Below are 20,864 nucleotides of genomic sequence, written 5' to 3'. Positions count from 1 at the left end.
TTGAAGTTTGAGTTTCAGCAGCTGTTTGTCTGTTCAGCCACTGAAGCCCCTATTCCGTGCTCATGCCAACCACTGTTCTTCTTCTATTGAAATCAAACAAACACAAAAGGCATCACTTGTGCGGCAGAGGATTCCTCCAAGAAAGATGTTTCAGCCACTGCATGTTCACAACAGCAAAAGTAAAAGTTGCTGTCCTTTTTATATAAATAGGAAACATTCTCAATAATAATGTCTTTGACATAGCTACATGGCTATATTACTTCCCACTACAATTATTGTCAAATTAAATGAAAAAATCAGGGGCAGCATTTACATGTATTTTGAAATTGTAAAGGTTAATGTGTTGTCTGTATGTTTCTGGCTATGTGAAATAGCGAGTAATCACAGACTCATATTATTTTATATATTAATTTCTTCTCTCTCTCTGTGCTTCAGGGCATAAAGAATTAAATTATTTTGAGCAACATATCCAGACTAACTTTCAGCTTGTCTGAGTTAACCTTTAAGAACACTAAGTACATGATTATACCTTGCATTTGAGAAATAATAAGTTGGGGATCATTTTTCAATAAAACTAAGAGAAACAACCTAGCAAAAACTGAGGTGTACAGTAATGTTTTATCACTCAATATAACAGCTGTGTAATGAGTCTGTGCTGCGATCAGAAAAGAAGGGAACCTTCATTTTTACTAAGATCTGTGGCAGGATGAATCCTATAAATTATCTATTCAACATAATGGTGTGTTGCACTTATATAAACAATGTGTTTAACTGCAGCTGGCCCGCACAAAGCTTGTCAACAATAGACGAAACCTGATGGTACCAGTTTCTACTATGGCATGCTGGGAAACGGAGCCCAAAATAACATTTCAAAGGCAGTGAGCACTGAGCGGCACTGGTAAAGAGACAAAGGGCAAGTTTCCTTTCTTTCAGACTCACTTCCTCTCTCGCTCTCTCGCTCTCTCTCTCACATTGTGCACACTAAGAACTGTTAATCGGTAGGACAACCGTAACGCATATATGTAAATATGCATGATTGTTTGAAATTTAACTCACTAAGAATGATGCTACCTAGAAGAGAAATGTGAGAAATGCTCAGGTGGCAGAGTGGTTGTCTAGCAATTGGAAAGTTTGTGGTTCGATCCCTGGCACTGCAGTCCCATGTCGAAGTGTACTTGGGAAAGGTGCTGAACCCAGAATTGCTTTTGATTGCTGTTTGAAGTTAGTTCGACTAGAAAAGTGCTATATAAATGCAGTCCATATACATTGACATACAAATCTACACTGCATTTTGAACCTTACAGTGACAGATGGAAGAAAGCTGAAGGGACAGGCTGTGTCTGCTTTATACTCCCCGCCCCCCCCCCCGCCGAGGAAGTGCGTCGGGCTTTGAAGCAAATTGAACATACAGTGGAATTACATCGCATGATGCCCCCTGGCCCATAAAGACTTTCCTCCCATAGACTTACATGGCAAAAAAAATTCTGTAAATCAGTGGATACATTTTTGGGGGTTTTACGTCAAAACCAAACAATAGGTACAGCCTTATCACCTTCTTCTGTACGTGGTGGATCATGGATTATCTTCAGGTAGCACTCAAATTGAGCAGCCAGGATCTGGTGTCGAGACTTTCCTAGCACGTTGGAGATGTCGCTGAAGTTCTCCTGCTGATTTTCCACCGTCTTCTCGTCAGCCACCATAGGCCCGACATCCTCAGACAGGGACACCTGGGTAAAATTCACCTACTGTATATTAGAGATGTCAGAATGATGAATGTCCCCTCATGACATTATATTTCTTGTTAGACTAAAATCTTACTCTCTATTGGGCTACATTAGAAAATACTACCAACAGTACACAGGGGAAATTGTGCATTAATATTGCAAGGGATGGGTAAATAAAAAGCAAACAGTTTAAAAAAAGTTTTTTTATGAACACAGCAATCATGTGTCCACAATAACAAGCCAATATTGGCATAACATGAATAGGAGATGCTATGCCACTCAGAGTTGGGCGTATATTTTACCGTGGTATACAGTATTATCGTGACTATTAAAAATGAGGTAAGGCTCAGCCGGCGTCATCAAACACTAATACTGAAACACCTCTCCCTTTTCATAGTTGGAACCCGAAATGCTGCCAAACTGCAGAAGTCGTGTTTGTCTTTAAGACCAGGTCACTCAGTGCGTGACTTGCCGTCTTAACCCCCCCCCCCCCCCCCTCTTTCTCCTCCACGTTGTCACGTGATGACAACCACACATAAGCATTTTTAGGCATTAAATCAATTATATTTAATATTTAATCTTTGTCTCCTATATAAGTGCATTGCATTTTTTAAATTGAGGTATTAAAACTGATACTCCCGCGCTATACCGTATTACCGCCCAACCCTTGTGCCTACACCCAACCTCCCCCCAACACACAAGCACACACACACACACACACACACACACACACACACACACACACCACACATACACACACACACACACACACACACACGCATGATCAAACTCACCTCTGTGCCCAATGTCAGTGCAACTATCAGTGAAAGTGTTAGAGTCCTCCACATGTTTCTGAAATGGAAGCAAGAACAAGGAGGACAGTGCAATTATTAGACATTTTCCTACCAGTTTACCATGTGATTATTTATTACAAAACTAATAGTCTCTGGCCATGCTAGCAGCTCTATGAGACTGTACTTCAGCACAGAGTGTGCTTTGAGCTTAATGCTAATGTCGGCGTGCTAACATGCTCACAACAACAATGCTAACATGCTGATCAGATCAAGGACAGAGTCTACAACCTAACGCATCTATTTGAGGGTCCCTGAAATGAAGTAACTTGCAAAAACCTGTTGTGATTTAAATTCAAATAGTTTGCGTGAGTGCATGGTCTCACAAGTGTTCTATTATTTACAGTATTTTCTCATCTGTCAGACAGGAAGTCCATGCTTTCCACTGTCCATCCAGGGTCAGAGAAACCATGTGTTTGTTATTGTTTTTGGGGTGAAAGTGCAGCAAGTTCCCCTTAGAGTTTCTCTTTTATGAGCCATAGGGTGACATACATACTCAGCATAAGGAGTCATAAGATAGAGAGAGGGTTGACAGAGGTTCTGAAAACTAAAGCATGATGCACACAGTGTCTCTTTGGTGGGAAAACATTTTGGGCTTGGTTTATCTATGATGGAGGAAACTGGCTACATGTTTTTTGGACCTCCTTGCAATTGCAATAGAAAGTGCGTTTTTGCTCTGTGCTGCACGTGCTGGCCTTGGAAATGAAGGAAAAGGAGTCTATCAGCTTCAAATGGGCAGTAGTAAACCCAACCTCTCTTTGGAACTGATTCAAAAAGCTGAATTTGTCTCAAGAGCAGTAATCATGTAACCTCTGTCATCCCCATGCATTATTTTTTTCCAGGATTTCAAATTAATGTGTGCAGATGACATGTTTAATATTCAGATTTAAAAAAATTGAAAAAATTAAAGCATAAGTTAATTTTCAAAGAGAGAACTGTAAAATCTATTTACTCAAGATACATGTAAACATCTGAATTGAATCACAAGCAAAATGTATAATGATTGCATATTGAGAATTTAAAGTTAAACTTAAGTGCACATGTAAAAAACCAGCTTGGTTTGAGGGCGTGCCACACTAGCAGCTAGGCGAGCAGTATACGTGTGTTACAAAGTGACCCACGTTGTCATGGAAGTAAAGGCTGGACTACAATAGAGCTGTTTGGAGCAGTTTGTGAAAAGTGTTTTCTGTTGGAGATGGGAAGAAACTTTGGGGTGACTTTGGGCTTTTTCACTTTGTAAACCTATTACATGCACACAAAAAAGATATGTAACATACAGTAATAAAGGAAAGTGAAAAACCCCAAAAGCATAACATGAGCACTTTAATTTGTGAGTTTAAGTTAGGTGGGTTTTGTTATCTTTGGACAGAACAACCATTTCCTCCTGTTTGCAGTCGTTGTGTGCAAAGCTAAGCTAACTCAGCTTGTACATGTGTTCCCATCCTTGGTACTGGCCACTCATTGCACATTTCACACATACTGTGAGATCTTTTTGCTTGCAGTTTAAGTTTTTGTTGGCCACGACAACCAAACACAGGCTCAAAACACCTAGAAACAAACAATTATTTATAATCACAATTCCATTCAATGGGAACTAAACAAGGAATGCCTTTCTATCTACTGTGTACACAGTTGCCTCTAGCAATGTATTGTTCTCCGTCAGGACATTGTAAATCCAAGGACACTCGCACATTTTCATATCTTGGCAGTGCTCGCTGTATGGATTTCTCACCAACGAGCATAGCGCACAATCTATTTGTGAACTGCAGCCCAAAAGTTTGGTTTGTCTATGTTTTCTGGGAACAATACAAATGGAAAAGTTTTTGTCACTTCCTTTGTCCCTGGTTTTGTTCAGGGTCATCACCTCTAATCAGTAATCAAGGTGATCGAGAGCATCAGATTGAATGAAACACTAAGTAATGTAACAAAACAAAGCAAGTACGCTGACAATAGCAACTGAGGAAGGTCCCTAGACACAAAAACCCTAGCAAAATCCAAACATGTCTAAGTAGGTTAGGTTATTTGGTTAATTTGAGATTTGAATGTCAATAATACAAAGCCCACTTTACACAGACTAAACCTATGCACACATTTGCGCATGTTGATCTTTACGGGTCTGGGTGTATATAACAAAGTGTGTGTTTTATTTGTGTCTAAACTCTCATCCATGTTAAGACGCGTGTCTACGTTTTCATCATCTGGATAAATTACAATTTTTGTGTTGAGGCATTCTTTCCCTGTAGGGGGACACGAAGAAAACAGGAGTTTGGTCTGACACACCACCACACACACACCACACACACACACACACACACACACACACACACACACACACACACACACACACACACACACACACACACAGCTTCTTCTTGCACAAATGAGGCTGTTTTAAGGGAATGTGTGTTGGGAATGTGGCCTTCTAAGATCTACCCAACCAGCTTATATAACCATTGCTCAGACAGTATTTACATAAAAGCAGTAATATCCAGTAATACATATTCATTAATGGAAAGGCTAAATTTTATGAACCTAAAAAGTTATATTTCTAAATTAATATTCTAGACATTTTACTTTTTTTCATTGTAAATAGTTGACATTTACATAGCAATTACATGTAGTAATACAGCGTATTGCCAGCTTTGTGTGCCTGGTTGTCTGGAATGGCCATTGTGTGTTGTGAAGTCCATTAGGGCAATTATAGTAGTCTATATCTACTATCTATTGGTCAGGTGCCGCCGAAAATTCAGCAGAATGTCCCTCATTTAGGCTTGATTTATGAGGACTATGGTTAACTGCTCCTCAGCTCCCTGCAGGGTACATCCAGACAGCTAGCTAGACTATCTGTCTAATCTGAGTTTTCTGTTCCACTGCAGTTAACTGAGATGCTACTCTAAACCACTGTCCGCTAATAGGGGCACTATGATGAACATGGACGCGATTGGCAAATAACTTAATGCATTTAAATGGGAAATTTGCAACTGCAATACCTCTGATGCAGTAAATGCTTTCATCCAGTCAACCTCTATTTTTTATCTCCTACACTGTCTTCTGTCAACATTCGTCTCTATCACTTTATCTCACGTTGAATCTGTGTGTGTCCCTTATGCTGCCCAGCACCATAAACACCAAACTCACCCACACATGCCAAGGACCATTAAAAGGAAATCCGATTTTACACATCAAAGTCTGTCTTGGGGAATACTACTGCATATTTGATAATAGTTGTATAAAGCTTTTGTGGCTCCAGAGGGAGCTGTGTGAAGTCGGACTGGGCTGCAACGATTTAGATAAAACGTTTATACCCTCTGTCATGAGTCCAATAATGTTTAAGGAATGCTAGATGGGTGAAGTACTCTTTTACAAATGCTGTTTTTTGTCTTTCTCCTGTAGCCTACAGAAGGCTACATTTAAAAGGTGAAATATCAGCTGATGTAATTTAAAGGGTAACGTCTAGGGTAATTCAATATTTTTCAATTTCACAATCAACAATTCCGATGAAAACCAAAACCAGCAACAAGCATTGCCTAGGTATGCAAAGCCTGATATAGATTATTCCTCTGTGTTATGACTGTCCAAAAACTGTAAAAAACAGCGAAAAAAAAAACACATCACTGAGCCACAATGGATAACATTCTACTTCACTACAATGCACATTCGGTTTAAATCCGACCTGCAGCACTTTTCTGCATGCCTCCCCCCCCCCTCCCTTCACTTCTACAACTGTCATGTACCATGTATTAAGGGCCAAATTGTGCAAAGAATAATCTTAAAAAAGAATAGTTCTTAAGAAATACAATTAGTATTTGTATTTTCTCTTTATTATTTTTTAAACAGCCACATTGAGTTGCATATCTTGCAAACCTCCTCTGACTTTCTAACTATAAGTCTGTAGTGTCTGCTTAAGTATGAACAGCACCACAGCCAAGGATCTACTAGTAAATCGCGAGTAATTACTGTTAGTTGATTAATCTCCCGATTCCATCTCAGCGCATTCTTTTAAGTCCTGATTTCTTTCTCCAGTGTGATGTTTAGACGGTCTGAGAGCTCTCATTGCCAAACAGGAATGTTTGTCTGCTAACAGCTGTGGAAACAACACTGAGCCACGAGTACACCATGCCTAGAAAACTTAAAAGTTGAAAGTCATACGCTATCGGCAGCTTTAATTATAAAAAAATATTAACACAACACAACATCAGACCCTATAATGCCAGTCATCTGTGTAATTCAATCTGCTGTCAAATCTACTGCCAGGTGCTGAGGAATGAGGAGGGCTGAAAGAGCTGCAGCAGTGGTGAGTGATGTTTCTTATGAATGTGTCTTTTTTATGCAGAAATCACCCACCGATCACAATGATGAACCAGTCATATTGGTTTTGAAAGCAAACTGAATTAATTGAAAAAATGCTGCCAGGATGTGTACAGAATTCAAACAGATTCCTGTGATTGGGGTAAATAAAAAAAAAACTATTTCACAAGCGTTTAAGGCAAAGACATGGACATTCTGACAAAATTACCAATGGAAAGAGGGGAGCTTAACATCCTTTGCACAGTGCATCTTGACTGGTTTTGATTAGAACAAGCATAGAACCATGTTTGAGCCTCAGGGTCTTTCACTTTATATTTAGAAGCATTCCAAAGGAGTTAAACCTCAACTGAGGAAATTAAACACATCTCCTGAGTCAAAAATTCACATGATACCTCACGATCATAGGGTAAGTCAATGTCAGCGGTATTATGGCATTCCCCTGCTAAAACAAATATATTTCTTAGGATTTGTTGATAAGCCAGATTTTCAAAATAAAGAGAGTGGCTCCAATAAACCCCCCTATCCTTTGTACAATGTGTTCTTACTGGAAAGTAGCACATACATATACAATATGTGCATTTGTTGTCATAACATATGCATTTAAACTTATGTTTCATCTAATAAAATATAAACATCACTTCTCAATGTCTTAATCTGCTTTCCTGGCTTTGAGATATCCCATTAAAACAAGTGTTGTTCAGGCCAGTGTTCCGTCCTTTCATATAACTATATTAATGTTTAAATATCGCCACTTTATCCATTCTTTACTTAATTTACTAATGAACAGCTGTCATGTTATGTACGTCCACAGTACTTTGAATTTCAGATTTTGCCCCCTGGCCCTCGGTTCAGATTCCCAGTGATTAAGAGTAACATGTACAATCACTCCTTCATCCCCACAGCCAAAGTGAACTCAGGCCAGGGGAGGAGGTACACATATTAATTATGTAGTTTGGTCAGCAATATGGTGTGGTTCATGGTGATAGAGATGATGATGATGATGATGATGATGATGATGATGATGATGATTAGGTGTCTATGCTGCTACTGTGGACAGTTTGTGTTATGATGGAAGAGATGCCTGGTTACTTTGCACGTTATCGTGGGTATTTGTAGCTTTTTTGTCATTGTGAGGCTTTTTTTAGCTGTTATTGATGCTGTGCTTTGTACACTTGGAAATGTCAAAATCGGTCACCAGTGACTATTGTTGGTCTTCTAGCCCACTGGAATTTAGGTCACCCCCCCCCCCCCCCCCCCCGCCTCCCCATCATCTCCTTTTGTATTGTGTGACTATGTTGTTTTTCATGTGCTGTATACCTTGCTGCAAAACCAATTGACAAATAAACAAATAATTAAATATTAAATACATTTGAAAGTTTAAAGTGGTTTTAACAGCAGAGCTATTGTTAAAACTGGGATCTATGCTTATTCTACATTTTCTGTGCGGAATAATGGCTGTCTTTACATTTTGAGCTACTGACACAAAATCTGTTTTAGACAATAGAAAAAAGCTTTTATCAAACTCCATTCTTTTAGAGAATGTTCAGCCCTCCACATCCGTATACCTCACCGTGAGAGTCAAACTGATCTCATGGGGTCATGGGTCTTCAGATGGAATGATGGGAAATCCAAACATTGCTGTTTTGTTACACCAGATTGAGCTTTAAGGGCCATTGCACCCAGTGAAATGGACTGCAGATGCTGCTGTGACGTAAAACTGGATTTTGGCCCGACCCATAGGTCATGACTGCATGATGTACAGTATGAGTATCAGCAGTTTAAAATATAAGGCATATGTTGCAAAAATAAAATTATCACCATTTCCATGCTTGCATTTTTTTTTTTTGCTGAGTGGAAAGATATTATTAATATTAGCTGCAGAGACATGTACATTTGTCTTAAAATGCTATAATTAGATGCAGTTGCCTTTGGGACGTATTGAACTTAATTTGAGAAACTCCAGACACACAGATATAACATATGCTTAAGAAAGAACAGAACAAAAGCTTGGAGAAAAAACTTGTAGGCCTAACTTAACAAGAGGCTGTGCTGCTGGCAACAACAAAAGAGAATATAGCCCCAAGCGGCGATTCACAGGTTCAAAACTTTTTTCTCAATAGTGACTTCAAAGTAATTTCACACAACTGGCTTTACCTTTGCCGAGCTGTTCGGCCGCCTGAGAGGTTTCACCCTCGCCACCGACCACCTAAGAGCCCTCGACGTCCTGTGTGGCCGCCAGAGGGTTTCTGCCTTCGCCGCTGGAATCCATAATTTTCTGCCATCGCCATCCTGCTCGGCCTCCAGAGGAAGCGAGCCTACGCCGGCTTGCGCGACTTTTTTAATATCAAATTTTAACCTGAAAAATAATTAGTTAAGTAGGCCTACAAACACTAGAGTACAGTAGTTGAGTAAATGTATTTTGTTAGTTTACTGTATACTATGAATTTACCTTATTCACTCTGGCTTAGTCACACACTATGTATTAAAGCTATTTCACTTCCCTTCACTTCCAAACAATTCTCAGTGTACATATTACATTTCAGATGAGAAAGTAACAACATAAAGTGTTGGTTTACACAGATGCATCTTCTCATCTGTTCAATGAGACCTATCAGTATTTAGTTAATCAGTATTTAGCTTTCTCACATTCCCTCTAACAAGCCACTTTTCTTGTGGCTATCCAGGGACCAGAGAAGTGTGTGTGTCTGTGTCTGTAGGTGCATGTCACACATTATTCCTATTTATTGGTATTCCAGAGGGAGATCCAGAGAACTACAAACATCAAGAGTGTGTATGTGTGTACAGTTCCTGACAAAAGTATTGTCGCTTGTGTACAAATTGACCTGAAGTGCCGCTGAAATATATTCTAATCAAGATTTATTTACAAGAAATGGCTCATTTTAATCCCAACAGCTTTTGTAATAATGTTTCAGTGCAAAACAAAACTGTCAAAAAGTATTCTAATATTCACAGCTTGGTAAAGCCCATTGAGTCAATTTTTGCAAAGACATAATTATTGTCGCCTTGTCATATGAGCTTCACCTGTGACTAATAATGGATCAATTAGATCTCAGGTGTGTATAAAAACAACCCCAGTACACTAGACCTTCACATCAACTGCAACTAGACCTCTGCAAACATGCCTAAGATTCACCCTGAGACTAAAGTTTTGATTATCAAGAGGCTGAAGACCAGAGCTCCACGAGACCTGGTCCCCTGAAGTCCCTGTGTCAACCAGAACGGTTTGTCGGATTCTTTCTCGAAATGGCCTCCATGGTTGAATCAGTGGCCAGAACCCAGCACTAAAAAAAAGACAATTGAAAAACCGTGTGGCATTTGCCACAGCCTGATAAAAGGATGGATGATGGAAAAGTGGAAGAAAGTGGATTTTTCAGATTAATCTTCTGTTGAATTACACCACAGTTGCCGTAAATATTGCAGGAGACCTACTGGAGCCTGCATGAATCCAAGATTCACCCAGAAAACAGTGAAGTTTGGTGGCGGAAAAATCATGGTCTGGGGTAACATCCAGTATGGGGGTGTGCGAGAGATCTGCAGGGTGGAAGGCAACATCAATAGTCTCAAATACCAAGAAATCTTAGCTACCTCTAATATTCCCAACCATAAAAGAGGCCAAATTCTGCAGCAGGATGGTGCTCCATCGCATACTTCCATCTCCACTTCAAAGTTCCTCAAGGCGAAGAAGATCAAGATGCTCCAGGATTGGCCGGCCCAGTCACCAGACATGAACATCATTGAGCAGATGTGGGGTAGTATGAAAGAGGAAGCATGGAAGACCAAACCAAAGAATATTGATGAACTCTGGGAGGCAGCAAGACTGCTTTCCTAGCTATTCCTGATGACTTCATCAATACATTGTATGAATCCTTGCCAAACCGCATGGATGCAGTCCTTCGAGCTCATGGAAGTCATACAAGATATTAAATTTGGATCTCACAGCACCGCTATTTAATTTGCTGATACATTTTAGTATTTGCAGTAAATTTGTTCAATTTATGTATAGGCAACAAAACTTTTGTCTTGCCAAAATTTGACCTTTCTGTCTTGTTTCAATGATAAATCTTTTTTTAGTGAAACTAATTTATTTCAGTGCATTGAACATCATTTGGGAGGGTTTTACCTTTTCATATGAGCTATTTCTTAGACCAATTGATTAAGTAAAAGTCAGGTTAATAGCAGGTGTTTCTAAAAAACAGATAAGCGACAAGACTTTTGTCACGGACTGTATGTCTGCATGTATGTATGTATAGAGAAGGCGGAGGAAGGATGACGGTTGTGGTGCGTATGCTATTATCTTCCTCTGTCATCCTGCAACTACTTCCTCCCTTCTCTCCCCTCTGCACTTCTTAACAGCCCAACAGGTTAAAAATAAACCATTGTTGAACATACACAAAAGGAAATGGAAGGGACTTTCATAGTGAGAGGACACAGCTATAACATCTCCATAACCTTTGAATATGGAAGCACAAAGTCTCTGTTAGACATTGAAAGTAGACGCTCATTATTACAGAAATAAATGTTTAAAATTGTATGTCTGAAAAAGGGCCACAATTAATGATTATTTTCATTATAGGTTATTTTCTCAATTGATCAATCAACATTTAACAACTGACATCTTCAAACTACTTACCCTGGAACTGGAACACCTAAATGGAATTCCGCCATCTTTATATTATTAGTTACCATAGTGTTTGACAACTCAAAAAGTCTGCTGTGAGAAAGTTAATAATCATTCAGCAGAGCAAGGCTGTGTGAACATGACATTTTTACGGAAATGAGATTGCTGTGAGCCATGAGACTCACACATTAGTAATGTGGCTGGGTTGGCTCAGTTGGTAGAGCAGGCGCACATATATAGAGGTTTACTCCTCAACGCAGCTGCCGCGGGTTTGACTGCGGCCCTTTGTTGCATGTCATTCCCCCTTTCAAGTCTTCATCTGTCCTGTAGAAATAAAAGCCTAAAAATGCCCCAAAAATAATCTTATAAAAAATCTAATACTGCATGGGCAGCTACTTAAAATGCAACACACAAACAAAAAAAACGATGTGCTAACCATGTGTCTAGCACAATTAAAGTCAACACACAAAAACTTGTGATGCAACCAATGGCCACAAGGATGTTCAATTGCAGGTCAAACAGGGTACTTGAACACAACAGGATGCACTATGCCTACAAAGAACAGATGTTTTAGATGCAGTCTTTTCCAGTTGAGACATTAAAGAGATGTACTTGTCTGGAAAATCAGTGGATTTGCACAGGATATAGTGTTATCTTTTGGTTCTGGGGTTCTTTATCCATTTTTCATAATGAAAAAATTCCGGGATTCACAGAAACTGAGCTGTAGATGTATGAGTGATTACAGACTTGGTTGTTTTCCCATAGCTGGATCCAAAAATAGCCCCTCCAGCCTGGGGCTGTCTTTTTGTATTTTTTTTGTCCCTTACCCTGGGGCTTTACAAGCAAAACAGAGTGCAGAACAGAGAATAGAGGCATTGCTCCCAAGACACGTTGGTCAAATCATGATATGATCCCAACCGCATCTCCACATCGCTGTGGGAGCTCTTTCACCAGACAGCAGAAGATCCGCACCAATACAACAGTCTCTCCCACCTATCAATCAGCGTGGGAGCCAGCACATCCTGACACAGTTCTCTGAGATGGTCAGCCTGACATCGCGTTCCTCACCCAAGCATCTACCGTTGTTCTTCTTTCATCCAATTCCTCATTTCATCTCACTGAGGTCTTTCCTTAGTTTCCCTGAGAACAAGCAAATCTTGTCCTGCACTGTCTTTATCTCACTTTCCTGACTTCCCCTCACACATTTCCTCTTTGTAAAAATTAGGATGCAAAAGAGCTCAACAGTCTCCTCCGAGAGACCTTGGGTTCTCTAGTTTTAGAACATGCCTTAGGCTAACCAGCTATGTGACTCATAAGCATACAACATATCATTTCGAGTGTAACAACGAACAGGAAAGCTATCAGCTAGCGGTTAGCCAAATTAGCTGTTAGCTAAACTAACGTTAGCATCCCAGTGGAGGCTAATGGCAGAAGTGTGGTTTGTGCAGTGTCGTAAATCCTCGTGAAACACAATTATCATCTTGTGCATGTCCATGACGAATTGTGCATGCAGCACTGATCTGGTACTGACAGCTCCCCCTCCTCACCAGCATGAGTTCCACCAATCAGAGGCATCACTGTGGGATTGTGGGATTGTTCAGGACTGTGGGTAATGAAGTACTTTACCAAGACATTGTGAATAAAACACATTTATCTCAAAACAAGGTTGGTGCCCCATGAACTTTATACTTTATACTTTATATGAGCACATACAATCGCTTAGTCATGTCGTAGCTGATTTTAAATCTACCATCGACAGTTACGATTTTATGGCTTATACTCCAAATGTCAGTGGAGAAATTGCATTGTATTTTTACTACCGGAACCCGCTGTGGGTGAGACTGTTGAGCTCTATTGCATTTTTTAATCAACAAGATGGTTCTTGAATCCCTTAAAGGAGAAAAAAATATTTTCTATAGCTTTACAGCATTAAATAAACACAGTAGAGCAGTCAAGCATGGGGTGAGTCCTATTTATTTCCTATTGTGCAAAATGATAGGACATTTTTGCCACTCTAACTACAACCCCTGCCACTATTAGTATGCAACCCTGACGTGTCAGTTAACTTCCCTGAGCCTGAAATAGGCACATGTTATTTCAGGTACTGGGGGGGGGGCTTTTCTGGCTTGTTTGTGTTATGGGGGGGGGGGGGTTGACTGGAGAGTGAGTTGGGGGTTGAGACCAAAGTAGCTGCCAAACACTTATTAATAAACTCATAACTGCCTGGCAAGAGCAGGCTGTTCCAGTCAAAGACCCACTGGGGCCCGTGTGGGGAGAAAGTTTCCCACGGACAGATGCACGGTCAGACTGTAGAGTTAAGGAATTATTCAGAGGCATTCAAAAGTCAACTTAGGATCTGAGGTCTGAGATCCATGTTTTGGATTTGAGGATTACAACGTGGCATCTCTAGGCACAGGGGGTAAAGGGCATTCCTAAAAACACTCCACTGAAATGGAGCCAATTATAGATAGAAACACAGAAAGCGACCATAGAAATAGCCTCTGCTGGTGAGATAAAAGCTGCCCTGCTTATTTTGTAGAGACAAGTATGAGGCTGAGGATGAGTGTCACACTTACAGAGAGTGACAAGTAAGGAAGACTTATATTGGGGGAGCTTATTTCAAGAGTCCTTATGTTTTCTCGCTTCGCAGTTTCCTTGGATTTGGGTTGGTATCTAAATCATGGTGGCAGCTGCTGTGGTCTTCCTCGACGCCCTGCTGTGCCCTACTATGCTCCACTATGCCCTGCTATGCCCTACTAAGCCCTACTATGCCCTACTATGCCCCTGTGTCCAAACCGGCAACAACAGATGCTCACAAAGAGCTTTGGTATGTCAAAGGGTTTGTGGCTAAAGGAAGTTTTTCCTCGCCAGTGTTGCACCAAATGCTTGCTTGTGGAAAATTGTTGGGTCTTTGTAAATTAAAGAACAGGGTTGGCTATAGACATACTCTATCTGTAAAGGGTCTTGAGATTACTTGTTATTATTTGATCGTATAAATAAAAATGATTTGAATCGAACTGAACAAGACTAGTTATACATTTATAAAGTACACAGGTCTCCTTTTCCATGTGGGTCAGGAACAGCCAGCGACATGAAATGAGTTCTACAAAGAGAGCAATCCTTGCAAGTCTGTTGGGTTTACTTGTGATTGCTAATGCATGTAAAAGTAAATGAAAATTAGGCAGGAGAAATGCAAATTCTGAGAGAAAAAAACAAAGCACTTGTCAGCGTATCCAGTCTGCTGGGAGCAGCAACAAGGTACCCTTGTGTATCTATATCATCATGTAAGCTACATTGTTATACAATATATAATATGTAAATGTTAAATGGAAAAGATACACAGTCACTGGAATCCAGCTCCATTGTTTGATTTGCATTGTTCTTTTAAGTTTATTGAACTGCACAAGTCTGTAAGATATGCTTTAGCTTTATTTTCATTGTGCATCATTTTTAATGGTATCAATGAAAGCTTAAACGCTCAGTCATTAAAGTTTAGGTTTCACTTATTTGTATTTACAACGCCACTGCACCCCAGGTTACACAAAAGCTCAAAGACTCTAATATGACTTCTGCTATTTAAAGCTGCTGTATATAGCTTGATTGAGTCTCAAAGCTGTGCTAATGACAGGAAACTCAACCCGCTTCCGGTAAATAATTAAATCACTGCAATGTTGCCCGTCTTTATCGTTGCATAATTTCTACTGTGTTTCTAACTGTGTTGACTCATTGTATGTTGATCAAGGACGTGTATGCAAGCAACACAATAAGCACAATTTATCAGTGGCTGGTAGATTTACCAAAAAAAAGCAATGGCAATCTATTGAGTGGCTGGTACAATCTAAACATTCAATAGCCATTTGGCTGATGGACGTAAAAGTTAATTTTGAACCCTGCTCATAGGCCATATGTTGTGTTTCATATTAGTGGAGATAATCACAGCAACACTCTATTCAACTCTATTCTATTTCTATTCATATGGTACTTAGAATTGCAACTGTAGAACCAGGCAACCAGCCAACTTAGGGTGTGACCTTCCTTCAACCTGCATTCATCCTCAATGATATACTTTACAACCCTGTACAAAAAACACACAGCTACATTCCTTTAATATTACTATAACTTTTAGTGTCAGTCAATGGGTCTTTTCTTACACTTTTCTCCATACAGGTTTATATTCCTTTCTTACACTTTAATGCTGCTATTGTTTACTTGCACGTTGAGTACTGCTCTATTTTAACTTTCATTTATATGGATTATAATATGTTATATTGTTTTGTTTATGTCAGGGAGTGCCATGGTAATTTCATTTTGTTGCTGTCTTGCAGTATACATGCAGTATAATGACAATAAAAGTTTCTTATCCTTTTTCTATTATCTATTGTTATTGTGACCTTAATTTGGTCTTTGATAATAAACACGTTTATATAAAATTCCCATAAGTTCCCTATGGGAACTAGCATTGTATTATTCTAAATTCTGAACGTATAGATATCCTAATGTACATTTGTTGTATTGCCCTCTTTTCTATACTTACACTTTACAATCTTCACAATGTTCCTAAAGTCACTTAACTTTGCTTGGGATATAAAAGGTAAGTTGTTTAATATTAGTATATTAGCATAATTTATTGAGAATCATTATTATAAATGACTATTGCAAAGTTCAATAGTTCTTTTTCAAGAGGGTAAACATCACATCCTGACTTGTACACATTTTACACGACCACATTCAAGTGAAGCCTCATAAAACCACTGCATCAAGTGACGCCTGGACTGTTTCTTTATCTGGCAGCCTGGCTTGTGAGTGTAAAGGAGACACTTGATACTCACCTTTTCTTCGAGTGAGCTGTCAAACTGTCTCTGCCTTGAAATATTCCAATGCTTGCATGGTCTGAGCAAAGAAGGGTCTCATGCTGCCTTTTAACTGTCTATGCTTTCTGACAACATGACCAACTTCGACCACCCAGCTACAGCAGTCAAGTTGGTCACAGTAGAAAATACATCAAATCCTGTTATTACTTTCAAAATAAAACACTAACTGTGAAACGTCCAAAAAAAAGAACTTTAGGCATTAGTTTATTACTAAATTACATTCCATGACTTTAAAGAACTCTTCTTAAAGTCATTATTGAGCACACAAATTCAGCTTTAGTAAGACAGTTAGAGTGACCAGTAGAAGAGTATTTTCTACTCTGGACACTCTGAGGTCCGGGTGCTACAGCCTTTGCTTTAACTTGTGCAGGTGTTTGGTCCCTAGTCTTGTGTCTGTCTGTGAGTGTCTGTTTCTGCATGTGTTGTTTTGTCTCCTCCTTCCTGTCTGTCCTCTCAATGTTGTTTCTATGCTGTTTGTGATATATGTATATATATATATATATATATATATATATATATATATATATATATATATATATATATATATAATATTTGTTGTTGTTCTTGTTCTTATTGTTGTTCTTATTTGTTCTCATAGTTTTATTCATATTATTATTATTTCATGTATATTGTATGTATGTATATTGTATCCTAGTATTTCATTTACATTTATATTCTGTGCTGTGTGACTGAATAAGTATCTATCTATCTATCTATCTATCTATCTATCTATCTATCTATCTATCTATCTATCTATCTATCTATCTATATATATCTATAGATATATAGATATATATAAAGAAAAACATTTAATCACAAAAAAAGTTGTTGTGTGTTTGTGGTTGTTTTATTGCTTTTTGTGGTCTATGTATACATATATATTATATATACATTTTTCTTTTATATATATACATATATGAAGGGGAAAAAAAGAAAACATTTGATCACAAAATATTTTACTACTTTAGTCAGATCACACCTATCACACTGCAGATGCATTTTTCATATTATATATATATATATATATATATATATATATATATATATATGTATATGTTTTCACGGCAATAGTCTAATTCAAAGTATTTACAATAGCCAGAAGCTTTTTCAGACACTAAAGAATCCAGAAAAACAGGAACTGTAGTAGGCTAAATTTGATGGTTACGGATGATTGTCATGCTTGTCGCAGTGTGGTGGAACAGTCCCGGAGGCTCCAATAGCTTCTCCCAGATGGCAGGAGGGGTTGGGGCCACCACATAGACTGTGTTGCGAATTCCACTTGGAGGGTCCAAACGTCGGGACTCAAGTAGCTAAGGAATCACTCTAGCTTTGATTATGTATACCAAAACGATTTATTAATAAAAACAGAGCAATGCATTCCGGACAATAAATACGTGCACGGGTCTCAATGGAACATGACTAGCTCAGAGGTTTCACAAAAAGGCTCCGTAACAGTGGCCTGCAACGGTTTATAAAGCCGCCTTTAAGGGAGTCCTATTGGTTAAAAGCGTCACAAGGCGGGTCATATCGCCATAGCAACTGTATTTCTATTGGCTGGGTGGGCGCGACTTCCTGTTTACATTACTGTGTGGGTGTGTGCGTGTGTTTGGGGTTTGTTTTCCTGTGGGAATTCCTTTGTTCCCCTCCATTTTGAGTGAGCACGTGGCTTTCTGGCCTCCTGCATCCGGTTCTCTTGTAAATGTAATGTCTTGCCAACAGGGTATCGCCCCCACCTGGATGCCAAGCAACAGTACATTTTCTCCTTCATTCAACGTCTGATATGAGTTTTGTTTCATTAACTTATGCATAAGTTCATTCACAGTGTCTAAATATGATAACAATACCTGAGTACAATTTCTCACAATAATTAACAATACCTGAGTATAGCTTCCCACAGATCCCCTATATCTGAATATAATTTCCCACAAATCCCCCTTTTTACACCTACTAGGTGTAAATCCTACTGTAAACAAGGAACTGTGTGGAAAACCTTTTAGAATTCATTTTAGTATAAAAACGTGCAGCAAAAGTTTAATATGGTAAAAAACGTATATCCCCCTTTTCACACCTGCAAAGGTGTGAATCCTAACTCTCAATGTTGCCCTATTGGACACCTGGTCCCCCCTGGTCTTATTCACAAAGGGTGGGGTCTCTTGGTCACAGTGGTGTGTGTGTGTGCCTATTCGCTTACAATATACAAGATAATAATCCTCCATCTCTTCACCTTCTGGTATCATCTTACTCTCCCTACTGTAAACATACAAACCACACCCACCACATATGAACTGAACAAAATCAACCAGGTTGCAGTCTCTCAATTGGAATGTGGCTGAGGGTTATGACTCTCATTTCAGGAAAGATCAGTGGGGTGAAACTCTATCAACATAGTCCAATCAACATTGTATTGTTTTAGCCTAGACTAAAACCCCAGGGGACAAGAGACAGGGGACCACCTTTTGTGACGTACCAGGAAGCTCCTTTCCATATGTTAATTGCCAGCAAAACAAAGAAACAACAACAACAGAAAAGCTACTGTCTTGACTAAAACGTGCATCCCCACCCCTAAGGGAAAACAAAAGTTTGAGTGAAAGAAAAGAAATAAACCCAATACAAAATCATGAAAAACAAAATTCAGAATGAATATAAATGCAATGAACTAAAAATGTGGAAACCCTCTTATTTATCATTTCAAGTCAAAAACAATCCAATTGAGTCAAAATTCCCAATAGGCTATGCATCTACTAATGTATCCATTTAAAACCCCAATAAGCTTTAATCTGGTACCTCTGGTACATTATCTTGTAATGTCAAATTGCTTTAAGGCAGCTCAATTTAATTTCCCACCACTTTTCAGTTGACTTTATTTGAAGGCTTAATTTGACTTGAAATGAGCTTTCATCAATTCATTCAGACACAACATTACTCAAAACACCAAACCAAAAGAATAAAAGAAACAGATGAATCCTAAATAAAAATGCACTTATCAATTTAAAACATTTGAGAACATCACCAATGCTAAATCATGATTCTTTGATGACCGCCTGAACATTCACTCTTAAGACTGAGTGGATCTGCATTGATTTAATCTGTCTGCATCAAGGTGTGAAACCCCCAGTCCCTCCTTTTCAGTCCTTCTTTAACACAGGAGACAATGAGTGAGGTTTTGAAAGAGCAAATTAAACACTTAAACAGGGAACAGGAAAAAAGGATGTTAAGTTAAACCAGACTAATTTAGGAAAACACCAAACATGAAATAGATGTAATCGACTGAAACTAATTATTTCAAATGTGAAATGTTTGACAAATTGTATACAGTTCTAACTGCTCATTATGCATTTTCTGAGGCTGGTCTAAGCTTTCGCAACACCACCTTTATGGAAATCCTATTCAGTAAGCACAATGAAATGACAAGCATGGAGTTTACACTCCCCCTTTTATCTCACTCTGTGAGATTACCACCTAATTGTTTACTCATCCTGTGAATAGATCAATGTCTACATTAAATCACAGTACTTTGCAATACCGGATCTATTTCCTACCAAATCATCTTTTAACACTTCATTGAAAATGTGAGGATTATGTTTAATCCATCTGTATTAACCTATTATTAACCGATCTTGCTTGAAACTATAACAGGAAATTTAATGAAAATGTTACAAAATTTATAAGGCCCTACAAAATGTAATTTTCCCTACCAGACATGAGACATGTCTTAACCCTTTAAAACATGTCTGTTTACATGAACTTTACCTAATTTGTAGAGTATAAGTTGTTGTTCCCAGTATTTTATGTGTGTTTGTTTTTAGATTGCGAGTCTGTAAGTGACAACCTGCCCTTCACTTGTGCATCCGAAGTACCAGAACCAGGACGGTCTCTTGCTCCCCCCTTCTCCTTCTTAATCCATCTGCTGCTCGTTGGTCTGTATCTCCAGATAAGATCAAGTATCTTTGTCTTATGATGTAGCAGATCTCCGGGTCACATGGTTGACCCCTCCAGAGCCCTCTCACCTCGGCGTCAGCAAAGCCCCCACCAGAGCATGTGGACCCCACTCCTTGCTCTGCGGTCCAGCACAGCACACTTACAGATGTTTGCAATTATTATCAAACATTTAGCCCTGGTCCACTTTCAAGTCACTTTGGGCCAATAATCGCAACCAGACCCTGACCCATTGTGGTCTCTAGCTGTGCGGTGGTCTGAGGTGCTGTGATGGTTGTTGTTGGTCTTCTGGTCCAGTTTGTCTCTGATCCTGCAGCTGGAGGAGCGAGATGGACCTGGTTCTGACACACGAGGCACTGTGTGGCACAAAACAGAACTCCAAAAAGCATTATCTTTTCTTTTATCAATACTCATTTAGTGTATGTCACTCATGTCACTCAAATAACATTTCTTTCCCTCTTGCTGGTTTAACTCTATAAAATCCCCAAACATTCTAAAGAGAAACTAGTTTTGGCACTTATCTCCTCCAAGCTTC

The 20,864-nt window shown here is 39.1% G+C and overlaps 1 long non-coding RNA gene across 2 annotated transcripts; it reads right to left on the bottom strand.

The window, feature by feature from the left end:
- Positions 1-1,512: 1,512 nt before the first annotated feature.
- Positions 1,513-16,577, bottom strand: LOC116693050 (uncharacterized). 2 transcript variants are annotated; one of them, XR_004332839.1, is made up of 3 exons: positions 16,352-16,577; positions 2,519-2,576; positions 1,513-1,742 (listed from the first exon to the last, which is right to left on the bottom strand). It is a non-coding gene; the product is annotated as an uncharacterized LOC116693050 (long non-coding RNA). The 2 variants fall into 2 exon arrangements; XR_004332838.1 differs by having other exon boundaries at positions 1,513-1,727.
- Positions 16,578-20,864: the final 4,287 nt, after the last annotated feature.

Source organism: Etheostoma spectabile, chromosome 7 (genome assembly GCF_008692095.1).
Source record: "Etheostoma spectabile isolate EspeVRDwgs_2016 chromosome 7, UIUC_Espe_1.0, whole genome shotgun sequence".
Classification (NCBI taxonomy): Eukaryota; Metazoa; Chordata; class Actinopteri; order Perciformes; family Percidae; genus Etheostoma; species Etheostoma spectabile.
This window is presented reverse-complemented; position numbering and strand designations above follow the sequence as displayed.